A 21,938-nucleotide genomic window follows, 5' to 3' on the forward strand; every position below is an offset into this window, starting at 1 on the left:
TGGAAAGTATAATCGGTCTATTTTTCAGAAATCAGTTTGATGAATCCTGCCCTGAGCCCTTGTTTGCTTAATTCAAAATGAAGCGCATTAAGATGTTGCAGCAAATAATGGAGAAGGCTTACACGCACTTAAGCATACAGATGCTTGACTAGGAAGCATCATAATTTGTAGAAACTGCCAATCCCTCCTCAGAAAAGTCAGCAGACCCTGCAGTATCAGCCATCTTGTCCAGACCAACAACCCAACTATTCCAAGGGCAAATTTGAATGAAACTTTTCTCTGTAATGTGAAAATTCCTGCAGCAATGTAGAACTTTCAGAGCTATGTTGTATATGTTCGTGGTAAAGGCTACTTTGAAATGTCATACATGTTGTAGGGGTTTCATATGATGAATCTTTTTTCATGTTCAAAGGAGTAAGCGGCTCTTAAAATAGTAAAGGAGCCCTTTTTTTCGGCTTCTTTGAGAAAAAAGACTTGTCTGCTACTGCTGGCATCATGCCACGCCTGTTTTATGCTGAACTATCATAACATTGTCATATTGAGAGAGCAATATGGAGGCTTTAAATACTATGATTTACTTGCACACATACGGGAATCACTAGCAGGGCGCAGCTGGCTATCTAGTGCTGTGCTCACCACCCAACAGTACCAAATAATTTCCTGTCAAGTGGAAAAATGAAACTCTGATCTAACATTTCTCACAGAAACTGAAAACAAGGTGTAGGGAAATGGAATGACAGTGGTCAAAGATAAGAGAAAATGAATTATACTGTAGCATGACAGGCATGAAAGAGCTGGTCTTCAGAAGAGTTAAAACAGAGATTTTATCAGGAATACAATATAAATCTTAAAGTAGAGCTTACAAAAATCCTATAAGGCAACTTGCAATAAGTGTGATCTTAGAGCATATAATAATCACACTCCAACCAGGTGTAGCTCTCAAAAACCAATGAGGTAGCAAAGTTGAATAACAGTACAAAGGCTAACTGAACAATGTGCAAAGGTGAATAGAAATAATATTCATGCATAGGATTTTTGTAAGCTCTACAGTAAATTTGATGGAAGGTACTAAATTGTTAAGTAAGGGGAGAAATATTTGTAAATTTTCATTTGTTCGTCAAACACAAAGAACATCATCTACATACCTAAACCAAATTGCATTAGAAGGTAAGATATCCTTTAGTAATTTTGTTTCAGAAAATTCCATATAAAGATTACTTAGTACAGGTCAAAGAGGGTCACCCATTACCATACCAAATTTTTGAGCATAATAATGTCAATTAAATTGAAATACACAGTTTTTATGCACAATTTTATCAGTTCAATGAAATTTGACTTTGAAACAGGTAAATGAATATCATCCAAGACATCAGATAAATATTCTAAAAGGTCATCAACTGGATCTTTAGTGAAAAGTGAGGAAACATCAAAGCTAACTAGTTTAAAATCAAAATTAACATTGATATTGTTTAGCTTGTTGACTAAATCTACATTATTCATGATATTAGAATTTGATACCTTACCCACTAAAGGGCTTAATAAAGAAACTAACCATTTTGACAATTTATATGTGATGAAGCCTAGTGAACTCACTATAGGTTTTGCTGGAAAATTCTGTTTATGTTCTGATAAGTCCATACATATATGGCAATGAAGGGGACAAAGATGACAAACTTTTGATAAGAGAAATGTTACCTTTCAACAACAACTTCATTTCTTTATTGAAGTGAGAATTAACTGCTTCTAAGGGATTTTTGCTAAGTTTAGAATATGTTGTGTCATCATTTAGAGGTTCATTCATTTTAGATAAATAGTTACTTTTGTCTAAAATCACAGAAGAGTTAGACTTATCTACCTTGTTTAATCACGTTAAAAACTATGATCATTGTATTGACTGGAGTAACGCCATCTCAGTTAGTAACTCTGACTCTATTACCAAGAGAAATATCATTGAATCTTCTGTTATTAAGTACACAAAGAATTATAATCTTAATATTAGTGATGGTCTATACAAATTAGATAACTTTATTGCAGAGAAATATATTGTCACGAAGAAAAAGATCAAAATGGTGGGAGTAAGGTGTTGTGATGCGTTATGTCTGGGAAGGAGAGGTTGCATGTTTGTGGAGTAAGAACCAGCAGACAACGTCTGGGTGAGACAGGAAGGTAAGAAAGCTGCCTGGGTCAGAGGAGTGGTAATTAACAGCCACTAAAATGCCACGTGGTGCCTGGAAACTGTAGTGACGTAAGTGACATGGGGGCCTGCATGGGTCTGCTGGTGGTGGCGGGGTTGTCGTCAGAGACCAAATATAAATGTTGATGTTGCATGACATTAAGGTGAGGCTGTTGTGTGGTGTGGCGGGAAAGGTAGTATAATATTGGAAGCTGGTAATGTGGTATCGTACTCAGGCATGAAGCTCTGAAAGATCTGTGTGGCTGAACACGACGGCGCGACCTTCAGGTATTATGATGGCCTGACCTTTGACCTGACCATTAAGGTTATACGTGCATGTATGTACGTAACCGTAAGTATGTTTTCCTTTGTCATTATGTGTTTACAGTATACATTTGACCAGTTGGTGATCTCAGTGGTGTCTGTGCTAAGGCCTGGCGTAAACTTTTGGACCTACAAGCATAAAAGAAAGTTGTGGAGGCAAGTGTAGAGAAGGAAATTCTTGTGAATATTTCATGTGTGCTTCCATCATGCAGACCACAGTATTGTTGAGTCAGGCTGTAGGTTTGGAGTGGCAAAGGAGAGACTGGACTTGATGACTTGTGTATGGGAACGAGAGACTGACGTGGTACCTCTCCTCTCCTGCCTGACTGTCGTCCCAAGCCTCTCTCTCCTCTCCAACCTCACTCTCGTCCCAAGCCTCTCTCTCCTGTCCTGCCTGACTCTCGTCCCAAGCCTCTCTCTCCTGTCCTGACTGACTCTCGTCCCAAGCCTCTCTCTCCTATCCTGCCTGACTCTCGTCCCAAGCCTCTCTCTCCTGTCCTGCCTGACTCTCGTCCCAAGCCTCTCTCTCTCCTGTCCTGCCTGACTCTCGTAGCAAGCCTCTCTCTCCTGTCCTGCCTAACTCTCGTCCCAAGCCTCTCTCTCCTGTCCTGCCTGACTCTCGTAGCAAGCCTCTCTCTCCTGTCCTGCCTGACTCTCGTCCCAAGCCTCTCTCTCCTGTCCTGCCTGACTCGTAGCAAGCCTCTCTCTCCTGTCCTGCCTGACTCTCGTCCCAAGCCTCTCTCTCCTGTCCTGCCTGACTCGTAGCAAGCCTCTCTCTCCTCTCCTGCTTGACTCTTGTCCCAAGCTTTTCTCTCCTCTTCGGCCTGAGTCTCGTCCCAAACCTGCCTCCCATCTAATGATGATGATGATGATAGAAAAGTCCCTTCCAAGGAGGGGCGGGAAAAGAGAGGGGGAAAAGAGCATGAATTGTTAGAGGAAGTGAACTTTAGAGGGAGGAAAAGAGCCAGGGCTTAACCCAGCTTGCATAGGAAAAATAGGATAAGCAGGGCGGAGATGAGTGGAGGGCAAAGTTTTATTTTAGTTATCTTTTTTAATATCCATTTCTTTATCAATTTATTTTATTTTATTTTTTGTATTACTTATTTACTTTCTTTTTTATTCTTTTCATTTTCATCTTTGTAAGGGATACAGGAGGAGGTGGATCGTATCTCTGGCCGATGGACACTGATTTTACCAAGGCGTTCCCCGCACAGACTTAGCAGCAAGATCTATAGAGGTTTTTAGTTTTTTAATATATTGGCACTGGATGTTGTCCAGGTTGTATATTAAACATGTTACCTGGGTGGTCTATTCCCAGGAGATTGTTGAAGTAATCAATCCAGTGAGTATGATGTATTTGAAATCGCTCTACTTGTCTTTCAAACAATTTCCTCCAGTAGATGTTTAGAGGAGGGATTCGTGCTCTCTCGTGAAGTTCTGTGTTCCTGATAAACTCGTGCCCTTTGATGTTAAAAACCCAACGTAGAGCTTTGTTCTGAATGATTTGGAGTGCACGGATGTTGGATTGGCTCCGAGTTCGAGAGCTGAAGGGGCGTATGTGATAAGAGGTCGTATTAATGCTTTGTAGAGGTGCAATTTGGTTTTGAATTGTGCCTCTCTGAGTCTATACAATTTTGCGAGCTCCGCTCTCGCAATAGCCGCTCTAGATTGTATATGTCGGTTCATTCTCAGGTGTACATCATAATCTAGGCCCAGCACAGTGTTGGTGTTTGAGATGGAAATGGGTAAATGTCGGTGTATACGGGAGTGTAGGTAGACATTAGTTATGTTGTATCTCTGACGTACATTAAAGTAGGATATGTTGGATTTGGCAGGATTTGTTTTAATCTTCCATTTTAACTCCCAGAGCGAAACGTGGTCAATTTCCTGTTGGGTTCTATTGATTAAGTGTGTGAGTGTTCTGGCTCTGATTAGCTGTGTGACATCATCTGCATATTGGAGAGTGGTGGAGTCCAGGTGTATAGGATTGGGAAGATCATTTGAGTAGAGTGTGTAGAGAGTGGGGGCCAGCATGGAGCCTTGAGGTACACCGGCATTAAGGAAGAAGTAGTTTGAGTAAGTGTTTCTGTATTTGATTTGGGTTTTTCTGTTACGAAAATAGTTAGAGAGAAGCTTAATGGTGGGTCGTGGGAGTTGGAATAGGATGCTTAGTTTATACCTCAATCCATCGTGCCACACGGTGTCAAAGGCTTTTGCAACATCTTATGTGATGAGTGCGGTCATTTTGTGTGTCCGCGTGTTGTTTTTTATGTAGTTCGTAATGATGTTGAGTTCATCTTGTGTGGAGCGATGTTGATGAAAGCCAAACTGTTTGTGTGAGAGTAGGTTGTTGTTTGTAAGGTGTTGTCTAAGTCTGTTGTTTAAGATTCTTTCAAATGTCTTCCCAATGGACTCAAGTAGGCTGATTGGTCTGTAGTTCATTGAGTCTCTGTTGGATTTGTTGATTTAGGTATCATTGTGGTTGTTGCAGTTTTGAAGGCCGCGGTAAATTAGCCAGAGGCTAGTGCCGCGTTGAAGAGGAAGGTGATGGCTCTAATAGTGTTGTTAGGGAGATGTGTAAGTAGCTGGTAACCAATGCCTGAGTTACCTGGTGCTACTTTGGGTGATTTGAGGAGGAGGAATTTGACCTCGCTCGATCTTATGGGAGTTGTGAGAAGGTGGTCTTGTGAAAGCGATTGGAGGTGTATGATCTGTTCTGGGTAGAAGTGACTGGGTCTGTTTTGTATGTGTTGTGTGACAATTTGAGTGTTTTCGTACGCCAGAGGGTGAGGGGGGTGAGGGTGAAAGACACCTTCCCAGTGTTTTTGAAAAATGTTGGCAATGTCTTGTGGGTTATGGTGTAGTGTTGTCGTCCATTAATGTCGCCCATTAATGTCTGTTTTCGGTATTCCTTTGAGTTTCCGGATTCTGTTCAAAAACTCTTGAGGAGATTTGATTCGGTGTTGTTCTGTTGTGGTGATGAGAGAGTTCCAGTGTCTATTGTGGTCTTCTAGAAGGCTGTTGAGTGTGTGGTTTCGTAAGGATGTGAGGTCCCACTGTACTAGGCCCAAACGACGTCTGTGTTGCTCAAAGCGTCGACGGTAGCACGAGAGGAGTCTTGTTGTTTTGGGAGAAGGGAAGAAGGAGTATCTTGAGATAAATGAAGATTTGGGAATAGAAATGTCAGCTGCCTGTGTGATTGTTCCATGTATATGTTCTATTTCTGTGGCTATTAGTGTTATTGGGTGATTTTCGTAGTTTGTGGTGTAAGTGCAGTTGGAGAAAGTGTCTTTGAAGTTCTCCCAGTCTGCTCTTTTGTAGTGGTAGTGTGAGGGTGATGGGACGAGGATAGGGTTAGACGAGAGATGAAGAAAGATAGGGATGTGGTCAGAACCACACGGTGGTCGTGGAGACAAGAAATTATGAAGAGAATTACTGGCTCTGTTGGAGAAGACAAGATCAGGTCTGCCTTTTCCTCCTGGGCCAGTGAAGACAGTGTGGAAGTAAGGTCCTAGGAAGTTAAGACGCTTGTAAGAGTATAAAGCGAAGAAGTCATCACCATGAGAATTGTTTCTGTTGTGGTGGAAGGTTCTGTGTTGGGCGTTGAGGTCAGCTAGAAGGTAGACTGGGATATGTGTGTAATTGAATACTGTGTAGAGATCATGGAGTGGAATCGTAGTGTTGGGTCGAGAGCATGTAGTGCAAAAGATAATGAAGCCATGTATTGTGTTTATCTTAACAGCCAGAAAGTGTTCGTATTGCCATGAGGTGGCGAGGTATTCGTGTTCGATGGTGTTGCGTATGAGAATGGCGACTCCCTCGTGTCTACTGTCTGGAGACTGTCGTGATGTATACCCGTAATGTCTAATTTTGTATCCGTTGGTGATACATGTGATGTTAAGTATCACAACATCGGGTTTGTTCTCTTCGAGGAGAGTGGCAATCAGATGACGGCCATTGTGATAGCTGCGCACGTTAATCTGTAAGATTTTTAGCATTTTACGACTTATGGAAGTTTATTGGCCTTCTGTGTCTGTTGTCGATGAAGGCCGTTGACGAACCGTTTGAGTGTTTCACGTGTATCATGTTTCTAGTCTTGGGTCGGGATATATCTGGTGAGGGGTCAGGAGAGGGGAGAGGGGAGGGGAGAGGGTCATTGTCGACAATTTGAAGGTCAAGGTTGACCGTTGGTGGGTTGTCTGGTGTGTCGGCAGGTCAGGTGCTGGGGCTCCTCTGGGAGGGTTAGGCTCGGGACGGAGGGAGGGGGAAGGGGGAGGGGGAGGGGGGGAGGGGGAGATTGGTGAGTGGAGGTTCAGGTGGAACTGTCGTGGTGGTGGAAGTTGGGACGGTGGGGGTGGGAGAGGAATCGGTATTTGGAGAGACAGTAGGATTGTTGGTGTTGGGTTGGGGGGTTGTGGATGGAGTTGTGTTAGGGGGTGCGGAGGGGGTATTGGAAGTTGGGAGGGTGACAGGTTGAGTAGTTGGGGGAGAGTTGGAAGTGTTACTGGGGGTCTCCTGGGATACGTTTTCGTTAGGGGTCAGGGTGGCGGACGAGACAGGGGTCGGGGAGGGATGGTTGTTGGCGCGGGAGCTGAGGAGTTCAGGTGGAGTTCGTACATTGGGTAGGTTGTTATGAGCAAGCAGCAAATCGAAAATTCTGATGAATTCCGACTTATCTTCCCCGCTCAGGAACAACGCTTTTAGGTAGTACGCATGCATCCTACCTTGTAGGGTGAGGAGGTCTGAAGAATTAGTAGTTGGGATAGGAGAAGCTTGGGTGGCAGGGGGAGGAGCAGCAGCAGCAACTGTTGCGTAGAGGTGAGGGTTTGTGGAAGGAGGTGAGTTGGATTTTTGTGCCTGACGCACTGCGCGGAGTTGCTCCTTCTTACGTGGGCACAGCCCAGATACAGCGACGTGTTCACCTTTACAGTTGACACACTTCGCTGCCTGAACCTTGCACTCACGAAAACCATGACCAGTTTCCGCACATTGACTACAGGTTTGGTGGGGCTCTTTACAGTTCTTAGTCTCATGTCCGTATTTCAGACATTGTTGTACGTCGAGATATTCATCTTTCTTCAGGGATTTTGCAGGCACAGAGATCATGGGGAACAGGACTCCCCGGGAGAGCAGGCGATCGGCCTCGGTCGGGTTTGAACATTGTATCTTTATTGATCTGGAGTTATTCGGTTTATAGACGTTGATGACATTAACGTCATTGTTTTCGCCATTGATGGCTTCAACAATCTCCGAAGGGCTGAGGGACAAGATAGATGCATCAACATTGTAGGCAATAATAGTACATCTAGCTTGAAGGGGGCAGCGGTCCTGAACGATTTGGTAGTTTTTTTTAGCTAGTTCATCAAGGAGAGGCTTAGATAGGATTCTGTCTAGATCACTATCTTTGCCCAAGCAGATCTTAAACTGGTATTTGTTCGAGGGAATTGATGACCCTAGTAGGACGGATCTCAGTGGTCTTAAAGACGATGGACAGGAGTTCGAACGTGGAAGGAGGGGGACAATCAGTTTTGAGGGATTTTAGACGTATGTCGGGCGGCATGTTGGTGGCATCAGTGTCCTAGTGCGAGAAAACGTGAGTGAGGGAGGCTCGACGGTCCAAGGTAGGGGAGAGGTAAGAGACAGTGTGAGGGTCTCTACTCCGTCAGGTGAGAACAGGTCCACTCCAGCCTCCACTCCTCAGGAAAATGAGTTTTCCAGAATGGGGTGGGGAAGCTGGGGTAGAGATTGCTCAAGCCAAAATGTCGAGAGATGGATGATGGATGATTAGAAAATAGAAAATAAAAAAAGGAGTGTGAAGATGGACTGGAGGCAACGCGTGGGTGTGGGGAGCAGCGAGGGTGGTGAGGGAACAGCCTGCCGGCGTCGTCACCGTAACTGATTCCCGCGGGAAGGACCAACGCGGGAGGCAACGTTGCAATCGGCTGCTTTATTCTGTCTTCTCTCTTGTCTTCTTTCTTCCCTCCTCTGTCTTCTCTCTTCTTTCTTTTCTCTTCGTGGGATCTGGCGGTTAATCCTCCATCAACCACGTGGTTAACACGTGGCCGAGACAGCAAGAACCTTCTCGAATGGCTAGAAAAGATGATGTATACGTGATGATGATAGAAAATTCCCTTCCAAGGAAGGGCGGGAAAAGAGAGGGGGAGAGAGCAAGAAATTGTTAGAGGAAGTGAATTTTAGAGGGAGGAAAAGAGCCAGGGCTTAACCCAGCTTGCATAGGAGTAATAGGATGAGCAGGTCAAAGATGATGAATGGAGGGCAAGTTTTTTTTTCTTTTTCTTTTTTTCTTTAGGATATAGGAGGAGATGGATCGCATCTCTGGCTGATGGACACTGATTTAACCAAGGCGTTCCACGCACAAACTTAGCAGCAAGATATAGAGTGGTCTTCAGTTTTTAATATACTGGCACTGGATGTTGTTCAGGGTGTGTATTGAAGATGTTACATGGGTGCTCTATTCCCAGGAGATTGTTGAAGTAATCAATCTAGTGAGTACGATGCATTTGAAATCGCTCTACTTGTCTTTCAAACAATTTCCTCCAATAGATGTTTAATGGAGGGATTCGTGCTCTCTCGTGAAGTTCTGTGTTCCTGATGAACTCGTGCCATTTGATGCTAAAAACCCAACGTAGAGCTTTGTTTTGAATGATTTGGAGTGCACGGAAGTTGGATTGGGTTCCGAGTTCAAGAGCTGAAGGGGCATATGTGATAAGAGGTCGTATTAATGCTTTGTAGAGGTGCAATCTGGTTCTGAATTGTGCCTCTCTGAATCTATACAATTTCTCGAGCTCCGCTCTCGCAATAGCCGCTCTAGACTGAATATGTCGGCTCATTCTCAGGTGTACATCATAATTTAGGCCCAGCACAGTGTTGGTGTTTGAGATGGGAATGGGTAAATGACGGCGTATACGAGAGTGTAGGTAGACATTACTTATGTTGTGTCTCTAACGTACGTTAAAGTAAGATATGTTGGATTTGGCAGGATTTGATCCAATCCTCCATTTTAACTCCCAAAGAGAAACTTGGTCAATTTCCTGTTGGGTTTCGCTGATTAAGTGTGTGAGGGTTCTGGCTCTGATTAGCTGTGTGACATCATCTGCATATTGGAGAGTGACGGAGTCCAGGTGTATAGGATTGGGAAGATCATTTGTGTAGAGTGTGTAAAGTGTGGGGGCCAACACGGAGCCTTGAGGTACACCGGCATTGAGGAAGTAGTAGTTTGTATAATTGTATCTGTATTTGACTCGGGTTTTTCTGTTGCTAAGATAATTAGTGAGAAGCCTAATGGTGGGTCGTGGGAGTTGGAACTGGGTGCTTAGTTTATACCTCAATCCATCTTGCCACACGGTGTTAAAGGCTTTTTCAACATCTTTTGTGATGAGTGCGGTCATTTTGTGTGTCCGCGTGTTGTTTTCTATGTAGTTCGTAATGATGTTGAGTTCATCTTGTGTGGAGCGATGTTGATGAAAGCCAAACTGTTTGTGTGAGAGTAGGTCGTTGTTTGTAAGGTGTTGTCTAAGTCTGTTGTTTATGATTCTTTCAAATGTCTTCCCAATGTACTCAAGTAGGCTGATGGGTCTGTAGTTCACTGGGTCTCTGTTGGATTTGTTGGGTTTAGGTATCATTGTGGTGTTGCTGTTTTGAAGGCCGCGGTAAAATAGCCAGAGGCTAATGCCGCGTTGAAGAGGAAGGTGATGGCTCTAATAGTGTTGTTAGGGAGATGTGTAAGTAGCTGGTAACCAATGCCTGAATTACCTGGTGCTACTTTGGGTGATTTGAGGAGGAATTTGACCTCGCTCGATCTTATGGGAGTTGTGAGAAGGTGGTTGTGTGAAAGCGATTGGAGGTGTATGATCTGTTCTGGGTAGAAGTGACTGGGTCTGTTTTGTATGTGTTGTGTGACAATTTGAGTGTTTTCGTACGCCAGAGGGTGAGGGGGTGAGGGTGAAAGATACCTTCCCAGTGTTTTTGACAAATGTTGCAATGTCTTGTGGGTTATGGTGTAGAGTGTTGTCGTCATTTAGCCCATTAAAGTCTGTTTTGGTATTCTTTTGAGCTTTCGGATTCTGTTCCAAAACTCTTGAGATTTGGTCCGGTGTAGTTCTGTTGTGGTGATAAGAGATTTTCAGTGTCTATTTTGGTCTTCTAGAAGGCTGTTGAGTGTGTGGTTTCGTAGGGATGTGAGGTCCCACTGAACTAAGCCCAAACGATGTCTGTTTTGTTCAAAGCGTCGACGGTAGCACGAGAGAGGTCTTGTTGTTTTGGAAGAAGGGAAGGAGTATCTTGAAGTAAATGAAGATCTGGGAATAGAAATGTCAGCTGCCTGTGTGATTGTTTCATGTATATGTTCTATTTCTGTGGCTATTAGTGTTATTGGGTGATTTTCGTAGTTTATGGTGTAAGTGCAGTTGGAGAGAGTCTCTTTGAAGTTCTCCCAGTCTGCTCTTTTGTAGTGGTAGTGTGAGTGTGATGGGACGAGGATAGGGTTAGACGAGAGATGAAGAAAGATAGGGATGCGGTCGGAACCACACAGTGGTCCTGGAGACAAGAAATTATGGAGATAATTACTGGCTCTGTTGGAGAAGACAAGGTCAGGTCTGCCTTTTCCTCCTGGGCCAGTGAAGACAGTGTGGAAGTAAGGGCCTAGGAAGTTAAGACGTTTGTAAGAGTATAAAGCGAATAAGTCATCACCATGAGAATTGTTTCTGTTGTGGTGAAAGGTTCTGTGTTGGGCATTGAGGTCAGCTAGAAGGTAGACTGGGATATGTGTATGATTGAATACTGTGTAGAGATCATGGAGTGGAATAGTAGTGTTGGGTCCAGAGTATGTAGTGCAGAAGATAATGAAGCCATGTATTGTGTTCTACCTTAACTGCTAGAAAGTGTTCGTATTGCCATGAGGTGGCGAGGTAATCGTGTTCGATAGTGTTGCGTATGAGAATGGCGACTCCCTCGTGTCTACTGTCTGGAGACTGTCGTGATGTATACCCGCAATGTCTAATTTTGTATCCGTTGGTGATACATGTGATGTTAAGTATCACAACATCGGGTCTCTTCCCTTCGAGGAGAGTGGCAATCAGATGACGGCCATTGTGATAGCTGCGCACGTTAAACTGTAAGATTTTTAGCATTTTACGACTTATGGAAGTTTATTGGCCTTCTGTGTCTGTTGTCGATGAAGGCCGTTGATGCAATCGTTTGAGAGTTTCACTTGTATCATGTTTCTAGTCTTGGGTCGGGATATATCTGGTGATGGGTCAGGAGAGGGGAGAGGGGAGGGGAGAGGGTGATTGTCGACAATTTGAAGGTCAAGGTTAACCGTTGGTGGGTTGTCTGGTGTGTCGGCAAGGTCAGGTGCTGGGGCTCCTGTGGGAGGGTTAGGCGGAGGACGGAGGGAGGGGGAGGGGGGAGGGGGAGGGGGGAGGGGGGGATTGGTGAGTGGAGGTTCAGGTGGAACTGTCGTGGTGGTGGAAGTTGGGACGGTGGGGGTGGGAGAGGAATCGGTATTTGGAGAGACAGTAGGATTGTTGGTGTTGGGTTGGGGGGTTGTGGATGGAGTTGTGTTAGGGTGTGCGGAGGGGGTATTGGAAGTTGGGGGGGGGTAACAGGTTGAGTAGTTGGGGGAGAGTTGGAAGTGTTACTGGGGGTCTCCTGGGATATGTTTTCGTTAGGGTACAGGGTGGCGGACGACACAGGGATCGGGGAGGGATCGTTGTTGGCGGGGGAGCTAAGAAGTTCAGGTGGAGCTCGTACATTGGTTAGGCTGTTTTGAGCAGGAAGCAATTTGAAGATTCTGATGAATTCCGACTTCATCTTCCCCGCTCAGGAACAACGCTTTTAGGTAGCACGCATGCATCCTACCTTGTAGGGTGAGGAGGTCTGAAGAATTAGTAGTTGGGATAGGAGAAGCTTGGGTGGCAGGGGAGGAGCAGCAGCAGCAACTGTTGCGTAGAGGTGAGGGTTTGTGGAAGGAGGTGAGTTGGATTTTTGTGCCTGACGCACTGCGCGGAGTTGCTCCTTCTTACGTGGGCACAGCCCAGATACAGCGACGTGTTCACCTTTACAGTTGACACACTTCGCTGCCTGAACCTTGCACTCACGAAAACCATGACCAGTTTCCGCGCATTGACTACAGTTTGGTGGGGTTCTTTACAGTTCTTAGTCTCATGTCCGTATTTCAGACATTTGAAACATTGTTGTACGTCGAGATATTCATCTTTCTTCAGGGATTTTGCAGGCACAGAGATCAAGGGGAACAGGACTCCCTGGGAGAGCAGGCGATCGGCCTCGGTCGGGTTTGAACATTGTATCTTTATTGATCTGGAGTTATTCGGTTTATAGACGTTGATGACATTAACGTCATTGTTTTCGCCATTGATGGCTTTAACAATCTCCGAAGGGCTGAGGGACAAGATAGATTCATCAACATTGTAGGCAATAATAGTACATCTAGCTTGAAGGGGGCAGCGGTCCTGAACGATTTGGTAGTTTTTTTTTTAGCTAGTTCATCAAGGAGAGGCTTAGATAGGATTCTATCTAAATGACTATCTATGCCCAAGCAAATCTTAAACTGGTATTCGTTCGAAGGGAGTTGAATGACCCTAGTAGGACGGATCTCAGTGGTCTTAAAGACGATGGACAGGAGTTCGAACGTGGAAGGAGGGGGCAATCAGTTTTGAGGGATTTTAGACGTATGTCGGGCGGCATGTTGGTGGCATCAGTGTCCTAGTGCGAGAAAACGTGAGTGAGGGAGGCTCGACGGTCCAAGGTAGGGGAGAGGTAAGAGATAGTGTGAGGGTCTCCACCCCGTCAGGTGAGAACAGGTCCACTCCAGCCTCCACTCCTCAGGAAAATGAGTTTTCCAGAATGGGGTGGGGAAGCTGGGGTAGAGATTGCTCAAGCCAAACGGTCGAGAGATGGATGATGGATGATAAAAGATAAAAAATAAAAAAGGGATGTGAAGATGGACTGGAGGCAACGCGGGGGTGTGGGGAGCAGCGAGGGTGGTGAGGGAACAGCCTGCCGGCGTCGTCACCGTAACGGTCTCCCGCGGGAAGGACCAACGCGGGAGGCAACGTAACAATCCACTTCTTTCTTAGGTCTTCTGTCTTCTCCCTTCTTTCTTCTGTCTTCTTTCTTCTCTCTTCTGTCTTCTTTCTTCTCTCTTCTGTCTTCTCTCTTCTATCTTCTGTCTTCTTTCTTCTCTCTTCTTTCTGTCTTCTCTCTTCTGTCTTCTTTCTTCTCTCTTCTGTCTTCTCTCTTCTATCTTCTGTCTTCTTTCTTCTCTCTTCTCTCTTCTTTCTTCTGTCTTCTCTCTTCTGTCTTCTCTCTTCTTTCTTCTCTCTTCGTGGGATCTGGCAGTTAATCCTCCATCAACCACGTGGTTAACACGTGGCCGAGACAGGAGCAGCAAGAACCTTCTCGAATGGCTAGAAAAGATGATGTATACGTAGGAACATTCTTATATATACCGGGTCAGATGGACGTAAAAGTAGCAGTTGTACCTTCTGTGCCTATCATCGTGTGCTTTTGTGAAATGTGCATTTTTCTTTGTATGTATCTTATGGAACATAGACAACAGAGCAAGCTCTATCTTATGACACCATTATATTTTACTTTTTTCCATATATACATAGAGATAGTTGTATAAAATTGCCTTTCAACCTTCAGCTGGATCAAGTGAGGCAGTGCGGGCGGAACTTATGGCTTTCCTTCAGCCAATAGGGAGGGAGTTTGTGTCTTCTAGTGCATAAAACGCGCTCGCGCCACCGAAGACGACATTACCAAATTACTGATACTTAACCCAAACAATACATAGGAATTTCACCCTTACAACTTATCAAACTCTATCAAATGCAGCCCTCTCATGGGTAGATCATTGCCAACCAATGGCAAGCACGTATTCCACCATATATATATACAGGCACCGAGGCCCGTTAAACCTCGTTTTCAAACCTCCAGTCTACATAAAAAGACTTTAACTGGCCTTCCTTTCCACGCTTAACACACCCACGCACTACTACCACAAACACACACTCCCATTACTTGTATACTTTATTTACTTATAATTTCTCATTGTATCCCGCGTTAGCGAGGCAGCGAAAGGAATCACACGAAAGAATGGGCCAAACCTCCCACATACACATGTATACACATACACGTGCAGAAACGCCCATATACATACTTATGCATTTCAACCTATACATATTCATATATATACACATACATATACATATATGTACATGTACATACTTCATACTTACTGCCTTTATTCATTCTCGTCGCCACCAAGTACACTTTATTCATACTTTATATATATCTTCCTTTTCTTTCATACTATTCGCCATTTCCCGCGTTAGCAAGGTAGCTTTAAGAACAGAGGACTGGGCCTTTGAGGGAATATTCTCACCTGGCCCCCTTCTCTGTTCCTTCCTTTGGAAAATTAAAAAAAAAAAAAACGAGAGGGGAGGATTCCAGCCCCCCGCTCCTTCCCTTTTAGTCGCTTTACAACACGCAGGTAATACTTGGGAAGTATTCTTTCTCCCTATCCCCTGGATTGTACATATATAAATTTATCCCTGGGGATGGGGGATTAAGAATGTTCCCACGTATTCCATGCGTGTCGTAGAAGGCGACTAAAAGGGGAGGGAGCGGGGGGCTGGAAATCCTCCCCTCTCGTTTTTTTTTAATTTTCCAAAAGAAGGAACAGAGGGGCCAGATGAGGATATTCCAAAAAAGGCCCAGTCCTCTGTTCTTAATGCTACCTCGCTAATGCGGGAAATGGCGAATAGTTTAAAAGAAAAAGCTATATATACATATATATATATATATATATATATATATATATATATTATATATATATATATATATAATATTTTATATATATATATATAATTTATATATATATATATATATATATATATATATATATATATATATATATATTATATATATATATATTTTTTTATACTTTGTCGCTGTCTCCCGCGTTTGCGAGGTAGCGCAAGGAAACAGACGAAAGAAATGGCCCACCCCCCCCCCCCCCATACACATGTATATACATACGTCCACACACGCAAATATACATACCTACACAGCTTTCCATGGTTTACCCAGACGCTTCACATGCCTTGATTCAATCCACTGACAGCACGTCAACCCCAGTATACCACATCGCTCCAATTTACTCTATTCCTTGCCCTCCTTTCACCCTCCTGCATGTTCAGGCCCCGATCACACAAAATCTTTTTCACTCCATCTTTCCACCTCCAATTTGGTCTCCCTCTTCTCCTTGCTCCCTCCACCTCCGACACATATATCTCTTGGTCAATCTTTCCTCACTCATCCTCTCCATGTGCCCAAACCACTTCAAAACACCCTCTTCTGCTCTCTCAACCACGCTCTTTTTATTTCCACACATCTCTCTTACCCTTACGTTACTCACTCGATCAAACCACCTCACACCACACATTGTCCTCAAACATCTCATTTCTAGCACATCCATCCTCCTGCGCACAACTCTATCCATAGCCCACGCCTCGCAACCATACAACATTGTTGGAACCACTATTCCTTCAAACATACCCATTTTTGCTTTCCGAGATAATGTTCTCGACTTCCACACATTCTTCAAGGCCCCCAGAATTTTCGCCCCCTCCCCCACCCTATGATCCACTTCCGCTTCCATGGTTCCATCCGCTGCCAGATCCACTCCCAGATATCTAAAACACTTCACTTCCTCCAGTTTTTCTCCATTCAAACTCACCTCCCAATTGACTTGACCCTCAACCCTACTGTACCTAATAACCTTGCTCTTATTCACATTTACTCTTAACTTTCTTCTTCCACACACTTTACCAAACTCAGTCACCAGCTTCTGCAGTTTCTCACATGAATCAGCCACCAGCGCTGTATCATCAGCGAACAACAACTGACTCACTTCCCAAGCTCTCTCATCCCCAACAGACTTCATACTTGCCCCTCTTTCCAAAACTCTTGCATTTACCTCCCTAACAACCCCATCCATAAACAAATTAAACAACCATGGAGACATCACACACCCCTGCCGCAAACCTACATTCACAATAATGGACATACATAGGAAATATTCCATCTAATTTCTTTTAGGTTTTTTCGTTTAGGTGTTATTTGTTGGACTTTCTAAGACTTTTTATTTCTGGTTCCTTACCCTATCTTTTGAATTTATTATTTGATTTGATTGTTAGTTGTTTATTTTGGCTTATTAAGATGCTATTTTCAACATAACTAGCGTTTATCATGGTCAAACGCCATCTTCACTACATCCTTACAATCATTTTGAATATCAATGGCTTTTCTGTGGTTTAAGGTTATTTTCACTACAACTTCACGATCATCTTGTTTTCATCATCGATGACGTTTATCTTGGTCAAAGACTATCTTCACTACATCCTTATACTTATCTCATTTTCAATATCGTTGGCCTCTATCTTGATAAAAGCCATCTTCACTACATCCTCATAATCATCATATTTTCAATATCACAAGCGTATTTTTTGGTGAAAGGCCATTTTCACTACATCCTTATAGTCAAGCCACTTTCACAGCACTTAACTCTACCTTAATAAAAATGTATCTTCACTACATCCTCACAGTCATCTCGTTTTCATTATCAGTGGCCTTTATCTTGGTCAAGGCCATCTTCACTACATCTTCATAAATATCTTTCTTTGGACATATATTGCCTTTCAGATGGATTCCTGATATACCAATTTACATTCATATATATATATATATATATATATATATATAATATATATATATATATATATATATATATATATATATATATATATATATATATTTTCTTTTTTTTTCAAACTATTCGCCATTTCCCGCGTTAGCGAGGTAGCGTTAAGAACAGAGAACTGGGCCACTGAGGGAATATCTTCACCTGGCCCCCTTCTCTGTTCCTTCTTTTGGAAAATTAAAAAAAATTGAGAGGGGAGGATTTCCAGCCCCCCGCTCCCTATATATATATATATATATATATATATATATATATATATATATTTTTTTTTTTTTTTTTTTTTCTTTATACTTTGTCGCTGTCTCCCGCGTTTGCGAGGTAGCGCAAGGAAACAGACGAAAGAAATGCCCACCCCCCCCCCATACACATGTACATACACACGTCCACACACGCAAATATACATACCTACACAGCTTTCCATGGTTTACCCCGGACGCTTCACATGCCTTGATTCAATCCACTGACAGCTCGTCAACCCCTGTATACCACATCGCTCCAATTCACTCTATTCTTGCCCTCCTTTCACCCTCCTGCATGTTCAGGCCCCGATCACACAAAATCCTTTTCACTCCATCTTTCCACCTCCAATTTGGTCTCCCTCTTCTCCTCGTTCCCTCCACCTCCGATACATATATCCTCTTGGTCAATCTTTCCTCACTCATTCTCTCCATGTGCCCAAACCATTTCAAAACACCCTCTTCTGCTCTCTCAACCACGCTCTTTTTATTTCCACACATTTCTCTTACCCTTACGTTACTTACTCGATCAAACCACCTCACACCACACATTGTCCTCAAACATCTCATTTCCAGCACATCCATCCTCCTGCGCACAACTCTATCCATAGCCCACGCCTCGCAACCATACAACATTGTTGGAACCACTATTCCTTCAAACATACCCATTTTTGCTTTCCGGGATAATGTTCTCGACTTCCACACATTTTTCAAGGCTCCCAAAATTTTCGCCCCCTCCCCCACCCTATGATCCACTTCCGCTTCCATGGTTCCATCCGCTGACAGATCCACTCCCAGATATCTAAAACACTTCACTTCCTCCAGTTTTTCTCCATTCAAACTCACCTCCCAATTGACTTGACCCTCAACCCTACTGTACCTAATAACCTTGCTCTTATTCACATTTTACTCTTAACTTTCTTCTTCCACACACTTTACCAAACTCCGTCACCAGCTTCTGCAGTTTCTCACATGAATCCGCCACCAGCGCTGTATCATCAGCGAAACAACAACTGACTCACTTCCCAAGATATATATATATATATATATATATATAATATATATATATATATATATATATATATATATTATATATATTTATATATCTGAATGTAAGTTGGTATGTCAGGAACCCATCTGGAAGGTGAACCTTATATAAACTACATTGCACCTTACATATAAATAGAAACATCAAGCTTCACTATATTAACTTTACTATATTTAAATATAAACAAGGTCTAACCGAGGTTACTTGGTTGAGCAAGATGTGAGAATATCATCAAATGGGCCTCCAGCCGTGGGTTGAAATTGTCGTTCTGACGTATTTCGAGTTCAGTGCTGATACAGGACCATTGATTAAAGGACTATCTTGTTAGTCTGTGTAACTTCGCCTGACCCAGTCCACGTCTTCAATGGCTTTCTGTTACTACAAACGGGATTACAAAGGAAAGGCTTCCTTTGTTAGTTTCATGAATACCTTCGTTCAAATGAAGGGAAAGACTATTACTATGAAGCGGTACCTTATCAGCAGGAAAGAGCTGCAGCAACGGTATGAAAGTTACTGCAAGATACATAACGAGCCCGTGGCTTCCAACGTAAACATCGGCCGCCATTTGGGTTCCCTCGGCATCATGTGTGACACCAAGATTGGACCCGTTGGGAAACAGGAACGATACTATTCTGGTATCATGTGGCTCGATGGCGCAGGACCACCGGTTGAAATGCAAAGAAAATGGAGAAAGCCGCCCAAACGTATCATGAAGGCCGTGCAAGAGAAGATCGAGAGGAATCGGTTGAGAGACGATATCGCTCACAGTATATTGAAATTTATACCCAAGACTTCCCCTGATCTCCAGACACAGCCAGTCACAGAGACCACCAGCCCCGCTTCCCAGACACAGCAAGTCACAGAGACCACCAGCCCCGCTTCCCAGACACAGCAAGTCATAGAGACTACCAGCCCCGCTCACCAGACACAACCAGTCACAGAGACCACCAGCCCCGCTCTCCAGACACAGCCAGACACACAGCCCACCAGCCCCGTCCTCCACACAGAGCCACAAGATCCTGATATTGAGAAGACAAATCAATTTCTCGAAGATTTTTTGCTTTCACTGGAGAAGAACTGATGAGTTCCTAATTGATAGAACAACATGTTAAAAAAAGAAACTATATAAGTTCACTTATGGAGTGAGACCTTTGACGGAGCTGTGCTGCCTATAGCACAACCTACCAAAGGGTGATCTTTGCTGTCTTGCAGTAACCTCATGAGGGCGGAGTCCAGCTACACTTTCTTTACCGAGGAAAAGATCTCTGCACTAATAGACAACTGTCCTAGCAACACTTATATGAGATGAATAGATGGATGCTCTAATGATCGAAAATATACAAGTGTTAGAAGGACTGACAACTATATACATTTGGTTAGCTAATCTTCATATGACTGGGGCTATTCTTCCCTCTGATTGATTCATTTTTCAAGATTAAGGAAAGTTATAATAAAAATATTGTATTGAGTTTCTCCGTTGGCGTCAGGGTAAACACCCATCCCCCCCGAAGCTTGGTTACCTTTCCGTGGTGGGGGGGACTTCATGGATTGGGCAGTAGCAACCATCGTTGGTTGCTTCTGTTCAATCCATGAACGAAAAACCAAGCATCTTGAACGTAATTGTCGTATAAATTCACTTGGTGTCAAAACTGACGCGAAAGCGGTTGTCTCAATTTTGTCAGAAATGTTTGTGCGTCTCGGCCTGATGGCGGGAGTCGGTTTGGCGCTGTGGTCATGAGGGAATACGAGGAAGATTGGCAACCGTCCCAGAAGTAGCTACAGTGAGGCCCAGCAGCTGTCCCTAATACTGTGGAAGGCACTCATGTAAGGTGTGCAGTGAGGCGCAGCAGTAACAAGGGAAACGGACAACCAAAACAGCAATCTTGATCATCAGGAGGCTATCCAATGCTCAGAGTAGATAAGGACGATTATTGTATGGCTTCGCTCAGAGGATGAAAATCTTAGCCGTGAAAATCAACAAGTAAAATAACTAGTAGTTAGTGGTAGTGAAGTGGAATTACCGCATTTCTGTGGTCTTAATAGTAAAACGAAACTTTTCGTTTTCTCCATCAATCTAGAGGTGTTGTAGACCATCCATCCTTAAGGTTGTAAGGTAATGGTAAGTACAAGGTTATGACCTCAGCAAATTTGTAATGGAAAGTGCAGGAAATGTGGTAATGTATATAATATAAATTGTATAGTTGTATAATAAATGTGTAATAAAATTTCTGTCTTCTCTCTTCCCGTTCATTAATTCAAATACAGGTAAGTTTCTCTAACGAGGTGGGATAAGCTACGTGCACTCGGCTTGTAAATGTGGTGACTTTCCCTTCATTACCACAATGGTGTGCTGAACTGAAGATGTAGAATTCCGTAGACGAAACTAAGATAGGAAATCAATCTACATCAAAAATTGAAGGCGCCGCTCTGTGTGTGTGTGTGTGTGTGTGTGTGTGTGTGTGTGTGTGTGTGTGTGTGTGTGTACTACTTTCATCATTATCACGTGAGTCTTTTGAGGAAGGATTTGTACACTCGTGTTGCCCCGTCTTTTAACCTTGTAAGTGTAAAATATGTTTTCACTCCTGTGTGCACCCACACACACACACACACACACACACACACACATAACCTATAATATTATCTAGTATTTACTTCAGACGGGTATCTTACACCTTGATTATAAAAGCCAAAGAAAAATTTATAAAAACATATACATATATTTACACACGTGTAGATATATGTTATGTATTGAAATGTGGGGGAAAAATTCCTTATATATTAACAAACGTGATTGAGGACGTAAAGAATCTGGTCCAAACATAATGGTTATTGTGATAAATGATTTGTTTATGATAAATATGTATTGTGTTGCATTATAATGGTTGTTCAGAACTAAGGTCTTTAAACCTGAATCAGTGAAATACTATCAGAAATAGAAAACCTGTTAAACATGAACCTTTATAGTGATTAACCATACAATATATTTTCCTCTGGGTATGTAAAAGAAAATACAGTACAGGGAGCTAGTTTGAGGAAGAGTATTTCATATTTCAACAAAATATTTACCTCTAATAGCGTCCCTTATCTTTCGTCATCATTTCTTATGTTTCCTATCAAGAAATGTCTTTTATGTAACATAAAAATTCTGTCGAGGTATTTGATTAATGTTGTCCAAGGATGAACTACATGCCACACGTGGTCAGGTCACAGTGGTGGTGGTCAGGTCAGTGGGCGGTGTGTGTGTGTGTGTGTGTGTGTGTGTGTGTGTGTAGCCCCTGGGTTCATGTTGGCCACACCCACCGGCCGGTGGTCAGGTCAGTGGGCGGTGTGTAGCCCCTGGCTTCATGTTGG

The sequence above is a fragment of the Panulirus ornatus genome, chromosome 58, assembly GCF_036320965.1.
Source record: "Panulirus ornatus isolate Po-2019 chromosome 58, ASM3632096v1, whole genome shotgun sequence".
Classification (NCBI taxonomy): domain Eukaryota; kingdom Metazoa; phylum Arthropoda; class Malacostraca; order Decapoda; family Palinuridae; genus Panulirus; species Panulirus ornatus.